Below are 16302 nucleotides of genomic sequence, written 5' to 3' on the forward strand. Positions count from 1 at the left end.
TACTCACTAAACACGATTACTTATCCCATCTTCTTCTATTTCAGCTTCACTTTGCATCGTCACCAGTTCAAAAGGCATAAAATATCAGAAACTAAAAGCATGAAATACGCAGCAATTTTCTTCAAATAGCTTCTTCGGCGTTATAAATATAATATAAGGGCTTTGTCGCTAAGCAAGCACTTTGGCTGTAAAAGCGTAATGCAATCCTCATTATCACTTTCCTGCTGCTTGAAAGAACTCTCTTTCGTATGAAAATGCTCACATATGTTTTAAAATGTTCTAAAAGTAGATCAAAACTCATCCACTGTTTTTATTTTTGAAATAAACCTATGTACCTAATTCACAACAAATGTCATCTCAAGGCACAGGTCCAATGTAAACCCAGCAATGTGTAGATTCATTTCATATCAGTCCAAAATTTTCCAATACAGTTTATTTAATGTGGCTCGATTGAGATCCCACAGTCTAACCCAACCAGTCTTACCATACACTAGTCAAATTCAGTTGAGTGTTTAATATCAGTTGGTAAAAATACCTATCTGAGGATCCCCTGCCAACTGCATTAAGTCACTGACTTTCTACCTTGACTATCCTGAGCAAGCAGGTAGTGACAGTGGAGATGAGCCACTGCTTTTAAAAGGGAGAACCCTGCTGCAGAATCAGGCTCAGTGCGAGAGGCAGTCTGATGTGAATGGTTTTTGAGGTGACAGATAAGAGATACAGAAAAACATATCAAAGGTTCTGTTCAGGAGAGAGACAGCTTGAGATGGAAGCCCTGAGCCATGGTTGCTTTTTATGGGAAAGAAAAAAATAGATTGGACAAAGTAACTGGCAGCAATAGTCAATGATTCTGTCCAGGAATGAGACACAGATAATGACAAGAGGACAAAAACCTAGAAATGTAATGGCATCAATTGCTCAGTCCATGACTTTGTCCATGTAAGAAGCAAAACTAAAGACAGAAACACTGTGCCAAGAGTACTCTCTAACTGAAGAAAAATACAGTACTCAATGTTAATGCTAGCAGTAGGTCCATCAATGGTTCTGTCCAGGAAAGAGATTGCTAAAGGCAAGACCAGGGGGACTTTCTATGGGAAAGAAAAAAAAAAGAAAGCGCACAATTGTTGGCACCATCCAGGAATGAAACAGCTGTAGACACAAATTCTTAGCCAGAAATACTTTCAGTCATAAAGGAAAAAACAATATTACATGAAGTTATAATGGAAGCCAAAACACCAATGGCCCCATCCAGGAAAATGCTCCTAATTAAACAAATTAATTTCCTCAAAGTCTTTTGAGGTACAGATTAAAAATAACACTTTAACCATCCGTAGCTAATGGTCTTACATACACTTTTACATACACTTTCTTACTTAATGGGTCTCTTTATTTTCATGACTATTTACACCGTAGGTCCTCACCAAAGGCAACAACACAGTGAATAAACAGATGAAATTATGTATTAAACAAAAAGTGTAAAATAACTCTAAACATTTTTTAGATTCTTCAAAATAGCCACCATTTGCTTTGATTACTGCTTTGCTCTCTTGTCATTCTCTCCATGAGCTTCATGAGGTGGTCACCTGACATGGATTTCCAAAGAGTCTTGAAAGAACTTCCCAGAGGTTCATGGAGAGACGGCCAAAGGTTAATATTTTATTACAGCAAAGGGCGGCTACTTTAAGGAATCTAAAATATAAACCATTAAAGTTCTTTTACAAATTTCTGTTTGCTACCTAATTCCATATGCGTTCATTCACTGCCTTCAGTGAGAATCTATGTGTCATTGTTCTGTTATTTTACAGCTCGACAGGTAGAATGGTTTGTTAAGAAACACAAGTGGAGGACTTCAGGATTTCTGCACCGGATCAGGACGAACACTAAAGGGAGAAGGTGAGTATTAAACGGAGGTGAATTATTGTTGCATGTGGAAAATGATGAAGGGTTGGAGGTGTTAATTACCGTTTGTGGATGAAGGTGTAAGTCCAGGGGAAGGTGAGTGACTCTGAGTCTGAGGTCGACAGGTCTGAGAGGCTTGTGCTGGCTGAGCATCTAGTTTTTCTCCAGCATGAGACTGATGGGAGCGCCACAGCAGGCTGAGGGTGGACAGGCAGGTGAGCAATGGGTTGCCGAGCCACGGTGTAGCTACACGGTAGGAGAGTTGTGGAGTTCCGAGGAGACTAAGCAGCCTGAGGAAGGGTCCTCAAAACCGGAAGTCCTCAAACCGGAGGAGCACCAGCAACCAAAGTAGGAACACACCGCTGGCTGTTGGGACAGGACCCGCGCTATGTGAGCAAACAATCTGGCGTCTCTCTCTGGGAGATTCCTGCTCCTCTTAAGCACCTCCTGATGATCCTGATGAGTACAGCTGTGGGGCCTGCCAGTGGCACCTTGCTGGAGAACAGTGAGAGAACAACAGAGAAGCAGCACACAAACCTGAACACAGCTCGGAGTGTAACACTACACACAATGTTAATAGTCATAAACATAAAGAAAACCATGAGAAATGGATTCTGAAACTTTTGACGAGTAGTGTATATCCATTGTTGTATTTAAAGCTCTGCAGCTCTGTGCTTTGACACCAGTTGAGTGTGCAACCCTGAGGATAATCTTGTGAGCGTTATCTAAGGATGAGAGCACAAAATATCAGGAACCTCAGACAGGATGACTTCTGACATTAACCTTTGCATCATCTGCACTGCTGTTTACTGTTCCCACTGAAGGTCATGTGTGAGTTTTGTTGCATTTGGATGCTGAGCGTATGGGTGTTCCAACCAGCCATCCGCCCCCCGGAGGTCACTTTGAAATGGAATAGATTTTTCAAGATCTCAGCCAAGGCTGTAGGGAAGGTCAATTCATTAATCACAGCTAAATGCCACTGTCTGCCTGTCTCCCCCTTGTTTTTCACCAACTAACCCCCACAGATAACATCATTGATTGATACTAATAATTAATTCTCAGTTGGTGCAGCACAGCATGGTGTATCATTGAGTGGGGAGGCTTTAATTACTATGTAAAGACTCATTAGGTTAATGCCATTCTGTGCTCTGTGGCATGAGGGGCAATACATGTCTTCCTCCAGTCGTGGCCTTGTTGCAAAACAAGCCCCCTCCCTCCTGCTTTTATTTACCATGTGCAAGTCCATTTTATCTGCTGATTCAGTGCTGCAAAATGTCAATTTAGAATTCACTTGGAAACATTTTGGCAGCTGGTTGAAGGACACGGAGGGGGAGCAAAAATGTCTTCAGTGCATGACCGCATGACTTACTGTGTTCGTTAATGTCCGCTGTAATGTACATGCGTGTGTATATCTCGGCTTTGTCTCGTTCACATGCAATCCACAAGTCATGCCAGTGCATCTGCATCACAAGCAAAAATAGAGGACATGCCAACTTATTTTATCCTCTACCCATCTACGCTGTGCAAAAAGGAGCTGATACTGTGTACCACCCAGAGGCTTTTTTCCCCTTTTCAAAAAACAGTCTGTGACATGTTAACGTAAATAATTGTGTCATCTACCACTATCTCGATCACTCTCTTTGTGTCTGTTGCCAATTATTAAAGGAGAGCAATGAAAGCTGCTGGCTGCTATAAACAATTTGAGTCCCTAGAAGATCTTATGCAGAATTTATCCACCCTCATAAACGAGGAGTCAAGTTAGAAAAAAAAAGACCAGGATCTACAAAAGGACAAACATCACTTTAAGGAAAGTAACATTCTTTAAATTTACAGCTGTATAGCTAAGTCTTTGTAATTTTAAACCCGAGTATGAGAAGCTGGACACGGTTGTTCAGGTCACTGCTCTAAATATATACCACACAGAAGCATGATTCACTTTTCCTGTGGCTTATTACTTGGCGTCAGCGCCATCTTGTGGTCTAATGGATCCAATCTAAAATGTCACATCCTAGAGATACAGAGCCTTGAAGAAGAATGCGTCCCTCAGGAAACACAAACTTCATTGAGTTTTATTAATATTTTATGTGATAGACCCACACAAAAATCTATTTATTCTGCTACCCTTAAATGAAATAAGTTGCAACCAACTCGTTTCAGAAGTGACCTGCATAGAGTTCACCTTCGTGTAATTTTATTTCATGAAAAATCCAGGTGTTCTGCGAAGGCCTCAGAGGTTTGTTAGAGAACATTAGTAAACAAAAAGCATTTTGATGACAAACTTCAGACACAGACAGATTAGGGTTAAAATTGGAGTAAATTGTAAAAAAGAGTTAGATCATAAAACAATATCACAAGCGCTGAACATCTTACATGTAAAGAACATTGGACAACTGTAAACCTACCAAGACATAACAATCCACCTAAACTGACAGGCCGAGCAAGGATAGTTTCAATCAGAGAAGCACCAGGGAACCTCTGGAGGAACTGCAGAAATCTCCTGCTCAGACGGGAGAATTTCTGACTATTAGTGCAGTGACTTTTACTCTAGAGTCGCAAGAAGAAAGCCACTGTTTAAGTATTCCAGTTTAAAGTTTGCCATAAGATATGTAGGGGTTACAGCAAGCATATGGAATAAAGTGCTCTGCTCAGATGACCAAAATTAAACTTTTTCACCCACATTTAAAACACAAATTTGAAAGAAAACTAATACTGTTCATTTTTCCAAACACTCCATCCCCACAGTGACTGACACATGGTGGTGGCAGCATCACACTGTGGGGAGGCTGTTCTCAGAGTTGATAGGAAGATGAATGGAGCTAACTGGGGCAAATTCTTGAAGAAAATCTGTTAAAAGCCGTAAAATAGGGAGGTTTACCTTCCTGCAGAACAATGACCCCATACAGCCAGTGCTACATTGGAATGATTTTAATCAAAGTTAGATCAAATCATATGTATCCTACATGTTAGGATGGTTCAGTGACAGTTCAGAATTAAAACCAATTGGGAATTAATGGACTCTATCCAGTCTATATAACTTTATAGGAAAATAACAGGCGACATGTCAGTCTCTGGATGCACAGAGACTGACATGATACTCAGAGGGGCTGAATACAAATACACATAACAATTTTTACATTTCCTTTGTAACAAATGTTGAAAAACCATGTATTGTTTTCCTTCCACTCCATAAATGTACATTACTTTATGTTGGTCTAAAACTCCAATAAAATACAGTGAGGTCTGTGGTTGTAACATGACAAAATGATCAAACGTTTGAGGGACATGAATACTTTTGCAAGTGATTGTTCATCTCTTTGTCATTCAACACGTGTTGTCCCAGAGAGCAAAATCGCATTAATGTGATGAAGAATCAAGATTAAGATTGCTTTGTTATTCTAATTTAACAATTACCTGTACTAAAATCAAACATATTAACATGTTCATCTCACATCCATGTTTTATGTTTGTTTTAGTGTAATGGTTTCAGATAGTTAGATTCAATTTATTCAGCAAATCTTGATTAAAATCCAGTGTATGTGGTCTCTTTGAGCCTGGGAACATCGCTGAAATTTGGTATTTCACTGACATTTACCCAGACAGAGTGGCGGCAGCCCTCTGTAAACAGCTGATGGAAATATTTTTAGAAATGACCTCAAAACACGAACAAAATGTAAATAATAGGAGAAAAATGAATTGCTTTCTGAATAATTTTTTGGCAACACAGACAGAAAAAGACATGTCTCTTAAATTGGGATTTTCAGTCTTGGATATCTTAGCCAGCAGACAGCAAAGTAATAACACAGAGCTCTAATGTAGGCAGCCTTGCTTACTTCATAATTTTCCTCTGTGGTTGTGGGAATTCAATACATCAAATACAAAAAATAAGGCTAATACACATAACATAAGAATAAAGTAAACTTTAAGGTCAGGTTCCAGTTTAAATATTAAATTAAATCTGCACCAGGTGTTTAAATGTCACTGGGCTCATTTTTAATGTTGTTTATAGACCACATGCAATTCTCTTGAAAACAAGAGCATAAACAAGCATAATCCTTTTCCTTCTGCTGCACACCAATAACATTTAGCTATCACATGAAGACAAAAGATTTGGAGAAGATTTCAATCCAGGCATTATTCAGAAGAATCATTTCCAAAGTAGTCTGGTGAGCAAATTCCCACCTGGTATTATATATATGATGCAGTGCCTTGTAAAAATATTCACACCCCAAAATGTTTAACTGATTTAGTCACTTTACAAACACCAACTTTAACATATTTTATAGGATTTTATGTGATACACAAACACAAAGTAGTGCATAATTGGGAACTGGAAGGAAAATGATTAATGGATTTCAATGAAATGAAGATCTGATGTGTACATGTATTCATTCCCCTTGAATTTGAAGTTTCTATTCAACTACATCTGCAAGTCTTTTGTAGATTTGTCTTGTGTAGAGACTGAAACTTGCTTATGTGACTTTGCAAAATAGCTTCAGCTCCGTCAGATTGGATGGAATGAAATCCGACCTGAATCTCCAAAGTCACCAGTACGTAGTTTTAATCTGGGCAAAAGAAAACACAGGACTAGCAGAATCCTGCTATGATTCTATTAAAATGCTTAGTCCTCCATACACACACAACACAGTCACACAGTTAGTTTCAGGTACCTTGTAATTTTTCTAAGTTAACTTGGTGTTATTTTATGAGCTCAATTTACTCCGTTCTTTTTACTTTTATAGCGCTTATTCTATTCCCTCGCAGGGGAATAACCCTTAGTCGTTTTATTTGGCCCCCTTCTTGGCGGGGCCCTACCTTAATTTGTCACTATTCCTTTCACGGTGGAATAAAACCATCCGAATGCAGCGTCCTTACCGGTGATGCACTACCAACGACTGTTAAGTACTTTTCCTATGAACTGTATTTTAAAACTGTCTCACCTCGGAGTTGACTTCTTGGTGACTCTCTGGACCCTGTGAGAGTCACCCCGCGCCGAGGAAGGCGATAACCCACTGGCCAGGTGTGAATTCACACACACCGGGACTTTCAGCCACTCCGGCTAATGGAGGCTGTGCAGCGGTGCTTCACTCGACGTCAGGCTTCCCCCACGGATCCCAGAGTCACTGTTAAAGCAAAGAGAAATAAGGTTATTGAATTAATCCGGCTACAAAGGACCAATAATGTTAGGTATTATTCAGTCAACTCAGAGGTAAGAACGATACAGAGTCAGTTTTACTTGTGACAAGGGTAGCCCACTTTGCAGTGCAACTACAAAGTTTTTGACACCCTATCTCTTTATTTATATGCACAGTTCAACAGACAGGGTGTATGTGTGTGTGTGTGTGTGGCTGGTAGGAGGCTGGTTCGCTTGGGAAATAGATAACAGGGATTTCACACACAGGAGGGAGGACTGCACTCAGAGACAAGCTGCATACCAAAGAGCAGACTACAGGTGCATTACAGCACAAAGTTTTTACATGAGTGATAACAAGTCCTCGCACCCATCCAACACTGGACTATTCTAACTCTTTACTATCAGGATGTCCACAAAATGCAGTTAAAAGCCTTCAGCTGATTCAAAATGCTGCAGCAAGAGTTCTGATGAAAATTAAAAAGAGAGATCATATTTCTCCTATTTTAGCTTCCCTTCATTGGCTCCCTGTTAAATCCAGAATAGAATTTAAAATTCTCCTCCTCACATATAAAGCCCTTAATGATCTAGCTCCATCATACATCAGAGATCTGATTGTTCCATATGTTCCTAACAGAGCACTTCGTTCTCAGACTGCAGGTTTACTGGTGGTTCCTAGAGTCTCTAGAAGTAGAATGGGAGGCAGATCCTTTAGTTATCAGGCTCCTCTCCTGTGGAACCAGCTCCCAGCTTTAGTCCGTGAGGCAGACACCCTGTCTACTTTTAAGGCTAGGCTTAAAACTTTCCTTTTTGATAAAGCTTATAGTTAGAGGGGCTTAGGTTATCCTGAGCTATCTTCCTTATTTTTTACCTCCGTCTTCTTCCCTCCCTGTTGGATGGAGTAAGGGGGAGTCAGGTTTAGCCTAAACCGGTTCAGTTATGGTTGAGGTGCAAACACACCCTCCATTTCTGCTACCTGTATGACCCCTTCTGTTTTCAATGGTTATAATCAGTCTGACAGAGAGAGGTATCCCAATCCTTGTGGTTTTTTAGTATAACAATGACCATGAGTGGGACCCTTTGTGGGGTGCCTTGAGACGACATTGTTGTAAATAAGTGCCGTTTAACTAAATAATCTGAACTGAAATCTGTGTAGTTATGCTACTATAGGCTTAGGCTGCTGGAGGACATAATGACCACTTTCACCCTCTTCGCTACATTCTCACACTACTCTCCAATTTTGCATTGTTATTTCAGTTTTTAACTTTGTTCTCTCTCGTTTCTCTTCCTAGAAGCTACACCTGGCCTGGCTCTGTGTCTACCTGTGACACCTTTCTGGAGAGGGGCATCGTCTGAGCTTCTGCTGGCAACAACTTAATGCTCACCCTCTACCGATGATCCACATAGCCCTGTCTTTTAGTGTTTAACCCTTTCTCTCTCCTAGACATGGCGATTGACTGAGCTTTTACTGTAACTAACTGTATGTGCTCTCTTTCAGACTCTAACCTTGAAAACTGGCTCAGAGTTTATCTGTTCTTTCTTTCTAGGTGAAACGACTAAAGGAGCTACATCCATTAACATTTACTTTTCCTTCCCATAGAAAGTACTCCTGGATCAGTGCTTCTGTGTTCTTTTTCTGTTCTCTCAAACCCCCAGTCGGTCGGGGCAGATGGCCGTTCACACTGAGCCTGGTTCTGCTGGAGGTTTCTTCCTGTTAAAAGGGAGTTTTTCCTCTCCACTGTCGCTACATGCATGCTCAGTATGAGGGATTGCTGCAAAGTTAACGCCAGTGACTGTCCACTGTCTCTACATGCTCATCCGGGAGGAGTGAATGCTGCAAGTCACTGACTGGATGCAATCTGCTGGGTTTCCTTAGACAGAAAAACTTTTTATCCAATTTGAATAAATAACTAACTCTGACTGCACTGTTCAATGGTTAGGATTAATTGGAATGTATGTACCTGACTGTTGTTAAGTGCCTTGAGACAACATGTGTTGTGAATTGGTGCTATATAAATAAAACTGAATTGAATTGAATTAATTACAACCAGAAGCCTTTAATCTTCTCAGTGCACGTATTTCATATAAAACGTCATGTATCCTGACTGAAACATTATAATAATGCATGATGACACAAAGAGAGATGCAGAAAGTTAGGACAAACAACATTTCAGATGAAGCTGCCACAGAAAAACCTCACCCTAGCCAGTTCTGCTTTTAAAAAAACATGCTGCATTTCTAGCATAAAATGCGTTGGTGGTCTTTGTGGCTATAAGCCCAGAGTCGCAGCCTTGAAAGATACAGAAGTGAATGATCTATCTGGAGGAGCTGCAAGTACTGATAAGGTTGTACAAACATGCTTAGATTCAAAATGAAGCAGCTCCATTGTCATTCCTGTAAATTTCTGAAAATTACCGGTGGATTTAACAAGGTACAAGAGATTCTCTGTACAAGATATCTCTGGTATTAAAATTGCATCAAGAAGCCAGTGACAAGAATCAAAGCAGAAGTAAAGTTATTGTTAAATCGTGTGCAGATTGCAGTAGTCAAAAACCATGAGACCTGAGGCTTTTGGCTTAAGACAAGCCAAGCTAATCACTGTGACATTAAGTGCCTCATAGACCATAGGACTATGTGGCCTTCAAACCCCCAAAACCAAAGCAAAGCAGTATATTTTATTGGGATTTTATGTGATATACCAAAAAATCTGTACATTGTGAGGGAGAAAGGCTAATTTAATGTAAAAAAAATGTTTAAGCTAAGTATCTGAAAGCTGTGTTATGCATTTATATTTAGCTCCCTTTGCTCTGATATCCCTTAATTAAATGCACTGAAATCAGCTGCCTTTTCAAGTCGCCTAATTTGTAAATAGTCAAATTGTGTGTGATTTATGTGATGAGTTTGGAGGAGCTGCAGAGATCCACAGCTCAGGTGGTAGAATCTGTCAACATGGAAACTATTAGTTGTGCCCTCCACAAATATGGCCTTTGTGCAAAGCATTGTTTCAATTCAATTCAGTTTATTTATATAGCGCCGATTCACAACACATGTCGTCTCAAGGCACTTCACAAAAGTCAGGTACATACAGTATGTATATATATATATATATATATATATATTTTGTTTTTTTGTTGTTGTTTTTTTTCAATTGTTAAAGAACAATGTTAAGCTATTTTCTGATGCATAACGTTTCTTCAGTTTCCGTCTGCATAATGTTGTTTTGTCAACTTGTTGCTTCTTTGTGTTGAGGTTTTTTGCAATCTCAAACTGTATACTGCTAAGGATAAAGTGTGAAATATCGTTTTTTCCCTCTACTTACCTAATGTGGCCTCTTTTCTCATCTAACAAGGGCAGCGCCTGTGAGTGGGCAGCAAAGCCTCGGTGACCCGTCCCCCCTTGTCTTGTGTCATGATGTATGTTTGGATGGGTTGTACTGGAATTCTAATTTCCCCTCGGGGATCAATAAAGTATCTTTGAATTGAATTGAATTGAATTGTGGTCAAGTTTAAAAAACAGAGTTTTTTAAACTTGACCAGGAGGTCGTCTCCAACAGGCAGAGAGTTCAGGCGGGCGACCAGGAGGTCGTCCCCAACAGGCACAGAGTTCAGGCGGGCGACCAGGAGGTCGTCCCCAACAGGCAGAGTTCAGGCAGGCGACCGGACCTGCACCACAGAGTTCTGAGCGGTCGGCGGCGAAGCCGTGGAGGTCGATGATCTGGAGGCTGGCAGCGTCGAAGCCAGTGGCAAAGAAGCCGGTGTTCTGGAGGCCTGCAGCAACGTAGCCAGCAAAGAGGCTGATGATCCGGAGGCCAGCGGCAGAGAAGCCAGTGACGAAGAAGCTGAAGGTCAGGAGTTCGGCGACGTGACCAGAGGAACCCAAGAAGCTAGGTCTTCGGAGGTCTGCGGCGAGGACGCAGGCGTCTCGGAGGTCTGCTACGTGGACGCAGGCGTCTCGGAGGTCTGCAGTGCAGCAATCAGCGGCGAGGATGCAGGCTGCCCGGAGGCCGGCGGCGGAAATGCCAGGCAAACCCACGAAGCGAAGAGTTTGGCGGTCTGCGACGAAGCCAGAACCGCGGCAAAGACTTGGGCCTAGGCAGGGCCCGCAGAGGCTTGGACCTGGTGTCCAGCTCTGGTGTGTCTAGCTGTGGTGTGTCTAGCTGTGGTGTGTCTAGCTGTGGTGTGTCAGGCAAAGAGTCAGGCTGTGTGTCAGGCAAAGTCAGGCTGTGTGTCTATGTCGGGCTGTGTGTCAGGCTGTGTGTCAGGCTGTGTGTCATGTGGATGTGTGTAAGGCTGTAAAGCCAGGAGCACCCCCCGAAGAAAAAACAAAAGGTGTTCCGGACCCGGTTGTGGAGGCAGCCCGCCCACGGGCTCCTCCGGGATCAGACGAGGAAGTAGAGGCAGCCCCTTCCACAGGCTCCTCCGGGATCAGACGAGGAAGTAGAGGCAGCCCCTTCCACGGGCTCCTCCGGGATCAGACGAGGAAGTAGAGGCAGCCTGCCCACGGGCTCCTCCGGGATCAGACGAGGAAGTAGAGGCAGCCCGCCCACGGGCTCCTCCCGGATCAGGCAAGGTTCTGAAGACCCGGCGGCGGCGGCGGCTGGCTGAGGCTCTGTAGACCCGTCGGCGGCAGCAGGCTGTGCGAGTCCGGAGGCTTGGCAGCAGGCTGCGAGTCCAGAGGCTGGGCAGCAGGCTGCGAGTCCAGAGGCTGGGCAGCAGGCTGCGAGTCCAGAGGCTGGGCAGCAGGCTGCGAGTCCAGAGGCTTGGCAGCAGGCTGCGAGTCCAGAGGCTTGGCAGCAGGCTGCGAGTCCAGCGGCTTGGCAGCAGGCTGCGAGTCCAGCGGCTTGGCTGCATGCTGCGAGTCCAGCGGCTTGGCTGCATGCTGTGGCTCATGAAGCTTGACGGTGGACGGCTGTGGTTCATAATCCGTGGAGCTCTTTGCTGCTCTAACAGCCACAAGAAGAAAAGGACCTCCAGCAGAAAGAGGAGCTGGAGCGTCGTGCCATCCCTCCGCAATGAATTCGGCCTGTAGAACAGAGTGCACCAGATTCAGATCCTCTGGATGATCCATTAGATGAAGCACAAAATTACAGCAACGTCCCTCCATGAAGTCCTTCTTCATTTTCTCCAGTCTGGCTTGAACCCAATTCAGGGCTGGAGGCTGCACCGGTGACCGGTGACCTGCAGAGGGCGCTGGGTGACCCCCCACCAACTCCGGGGAAAGCGGCTGCGAGGAGGCCATGGCAGATGGACCCTTCATAGAAGGGTTGGAGGCGCCCATCCGAACCTCCCCAATGGCGACTGTTCCGCGGTGACGACATCGTCCAGAGCGGGAGCCAAAACCAGCGGGGAATTTGTTTGTCTGCTTGGTCCTTTTTCTGGCTGGTTCCTACTGTCAGCTTCTGAGTTTGGATCGGACCAAAGTGCAGACAAGAGCTTGGCAGCCGCATAATTAAAGGAATCTTCATCTTTAATTAGCAATCTCGAGGAAGTAGCACAACACAAAGAACTGATCAGGGAAATGAAACATGGCAGAACAGTGAGTGAGTAAATAAACAGAGGAACCAGCAGGGAACAAAGAACACAGACCAACTAATATACAGGGAGAAAACAAAGGCAAGTAATCACAGGAACTAAGAACAGGTGTGACAAGCTGGCAGGGAGGCAGAGGGGACAGGTGGAACTGATTAACAACACAGGGAAACAGAACTAAACAAAAGTTAACACAAAACACAAACCATGTCCAAGGATGTCATATCATGACAGTGTGGAGATGCTGGCCAGTTCTGGGATGACTGAAGGTGAATCCACAGTGCGTGATGAATAACATAAAAATACAATCAAATGTACACTCATATAAGCTCTGTTAGCATAACAGAAACTTTAAAACGTCACTTAGCTTATTACATTTTATGAGGGAACTTTCTATGAGGGTGTTTCTCAGTCTGCCTTTTGCATATTTTTGTGTTGGTGATGAATTTTTCATTAGAGTACTGATGCTCAAAAAAAGGCTAAAGAAAGCATTTGCTACAATATTTCCCTGATGTACAATATCACCCTGCTGAGAACAAACATGATACGGCGAGCAGAACTTGAGCCTGCAAAGATAATTATGAAGCATGCACAAAAAAATGGCACAGGAGATCTTAACATCTTCAACATCTGGGGCGACAGTGGCCCAGGAGGGCGCCCCCAAAACTACAACAGAGCAAAAAAGTGAGCTCCCCCTTAACCCTGACAGAGGCAGAAAAATGACCCAGAAAGAGACTCTAAAATACAAGAGGACTTCCCTCAGACTCCAACAAGGTAGAAAGTGGACCCTCATGTAACTCCAACAGAGAGCCTAAAACCTCCTTTCCCCCACAACCCTTCCACAGCCCCATCTTCTCCATTCAGCCCCGAATTACATCCCCCTCACTGACAACATGGAAAACCTTTTCAAGATTGGAACACAACTAACTCCTCATATAAATCTTACATCTTCTCCTCACAACCCTCATTCCTGTCCAGTCCCTCGCACCAAACCTTTCAAAAGCCGCAGAGTCACCGAATCTCTCTCGTCCACATGTCAAGAAAGTTGACCGTATTTGTGCTCAGGACCTCAAAGTTACTTCACTGTTATATGCACGGGGCCCCAGTGGTAACTTTATCAGAAGTGATAATTTCCAGGAAAAGCTTGGGCCCCCACAAGGAAATATTTGTTTAAAAAAATCTGTGAAAAGCTATACAATGACAAGATCAACCAGCCACAGAGATGATATCTGCCACTTAGTTATTTCAACTGGCTTTACTAAACATAAGAGCTCTGTCAGAAGAAGCATTTTTAATCAATGACTTCATCACTCAGCATAATCTTGATTTTATGTTTCTAGCAGAATGAAACCAGTAAGATACTTGTACTGACAGAATCAACCCCCCCCCCTCCCCCCCCCAACTACAATTTTCTTTATCAGAACAGAGAGCACAAAAGAGGAGTCGTCGTTGCCACTCTGTTTGATGAGTCACTAAAGTGAAAGAAATTTCCCCGAGTGAATTTGACTCTGTCTGGCTGTCCAGGTACAGGGTCCTGCTAGTGACATGTTTCTGAATGTTTACAAAAACTTTTTTCAATGATTATAACTGTTTATCTGTGATATGTATTGACTACAACTGTTTAATTCTTGTGGGGGGTTTTAAAGGGGAGATAGCATGCAAAATCCACTTTTTTGGCTCTTAAACCCATTTTTTGTGTATCGGGAGTCTCCGAAAGTCTAGAAAATTTGAATTTAGTCACTCCAGATCCTGCAATGATATATTTAGATGCTTTTTGGGTCAGACTTGGTCAGTCTGTTCAGTTTCTTCCATTTTCCATTACGTTTCATTCTCTATTACGTCACAGTATTTTCTGTGGAACTTCTAAATATGGTCATGGACTTCCGGCTAACCAATCCAGCAAATCTGCCATTTCTTTCTCTCCCAGTATTGTTGTAGTTCAAGTTGAAGGATGCTGAAGCAGCAAGCAGAAAAATCTTAATGTTCTGTTGTTGGGTGTATTAACCCACACCAATTATTACACCGTCCCCCAGGATCAGAACCTCTTCAGAGTGCCAGGTTAAATTTTATTTTGAAATTCCTATTTTCCCACTTCAAGGACAAGTTCCTTCAGCAAACTCCACCAGTATCAGGGATTTGCTGAAAGACTTCGTCTGATTAAGGGCACAGTTCCTTCTGTCTATGGCAACGAATGACACAGCAAAGTGGTGAGCTGCAAATAACGCTAAAATGACAACAAACTTTATTTTAGACATTAATTTATTGTGTGTTGATGTGACATCCTGGCCACTGTTTAGATAGCATTAGCATCATGTCTTCTGCTTATCTTAGTGCTGTGTGACGTTGAGGCTTTTGAAGCATACATGCTGTTTTATATTTGAGCTAATAAATGGTAGATCGGAAACCTTTATATTATTGCATAATGTCTGTTCTACGTCTAGCCAGGGTTCATCTAGAGGACTGTGTTTAAACCATTTTGAGATATAATGTAGCCTGTTGGCTAAGAAGTAAAGATGAAAGTTAGGCAGATCTAGTCCTACTTTATCTTTGGTCTTTTATAGTGTTTTTAGGCTAATACGTGGGGGCTTATCTTTCCAGAGAAATTTAGTGATGGAGGAGCCCAGAGATCTAAACCAGTCAGATGACAGTTTATTCGGAATCATTGAGAGTAAGTAATTGATTTTTGGCAAGACCATCATTTTTATTGAAGCAACCCTGCCCATGAGTGATATGGGTAGAGATTTCCATCTAGCGAGATCATCTTCCACTTTTTTTAAGAGCGGGATGTGGTTTAGTTTTGTTAAATCTGCCAATCTAGGAGACACATTAATGCCCAAATATGTAATATTCCCTGACTGTAGTTGTATATTAGGAAAATTGTGGAAAGAACAAATAATTGGAAGAACTGTCGATTTTAACCAATTTATAGAATAGTCTGAAATTCTTGAGAAAGAATTTATCAATCCAATTACCTGAACGAAAGAGGTTTGCAAATGCTGGAGAAAGAGTAATACATCATCTGCATAAAGGCATATTTTATGTTCAATATTCCTGCATTTTATGCCTTTAATATCTTTAGTTTGTCTGATTGCTGCTGCTAGTGGTTCAATAAAAATAGCAAATAATGAGGGGGGAAAGTGGGCATCCCTGCCTGGTGCCCCTCTGAAGACAGAAGCGGGAAGATGTTTGGTTATTTGTTCTGATACATGCCGCTGGGGAACTGTATAATATTTTTATCCAGTTTATGAAAGAGCTTCCAAAACCAAATTTAGTCAAGGTTGCAAACAAGAATTTCCAGTTAACTCTATCAAATGCTTTTTCTGCATCTAGAGATAATGGTCTCAATATTTTTACTGTCTATTAAATTAAGTAATCTGCGTGAATTAGTGGATGAATGCCTACCTTTAATAAAACCAGTTTGGTCAGGATGTATTATGAGAGGAGTAACCTTTTCTAGTCTTTTTGCGAGGGCATTACAAATTATTTAGAGATCGATGTTAATAAGGGATGTGGGTCGGTAGCTGGTAGGGAGTACTGGGTCTTTTCCTGGTTTTAACAAGAGAGTGATGTTGGCAGAATTTATATGTGACAGAAGTCTGCCATTTTTTTTGGTTTCCTGCATCATTCTTTGGAATATTGGGGCCAAAATATTCCAGAATTTTTTGTAAAACTCTGTTGGGAATTCATCTGGGCCTGGAGCCTTTTTATTGGGCATGCTTTTTAGAGCTTCTTGGATTTCTGCTGAAG

The 16302-nt window shown here is 42.3% G+C and overlaps 1 long non-coding RNA gene across 1 annotated transcript; it reads right to left on the bottom strand.

Moving 5' to 3' along the window:
* Nucleotides 1-1607: 1607 nt before the first annotated feature.
* Nucleotides 1608-6898, bottom strand: LOC124875758. The gene is made up of 3 exons (XR_007040118.1): nucleotides 6837-6898; nucleotides 1963-2394; nucleotides 1608-1880 (listed from the first exon to the last, which is right to left on the bottom strand). It is a non-coding gene; the product is annotated as an uncharacterized LOC124875758 (long non-coding RNA).
* Nucleotides 6899-16302: the final 9404 nt, after the last annotated feature.

The sequence above is a fragment of the Girardinichthys multiradiatus genome, chromosome 1 (genome assembly GCF_021462225.1).
Source record: "Girardinichthys multiradiatus isolate DD_20200921_A chromosome 1, DD_fGirMul_XY1, whole genome shotgun sequence".
Lineage (NCBI taxonomy): Eukaryota > Metazoa > Chordata > Actinopteri > Cyprinodontiformes > Goodeidae > Girardinichthys > Girardinichthys multiradiatus.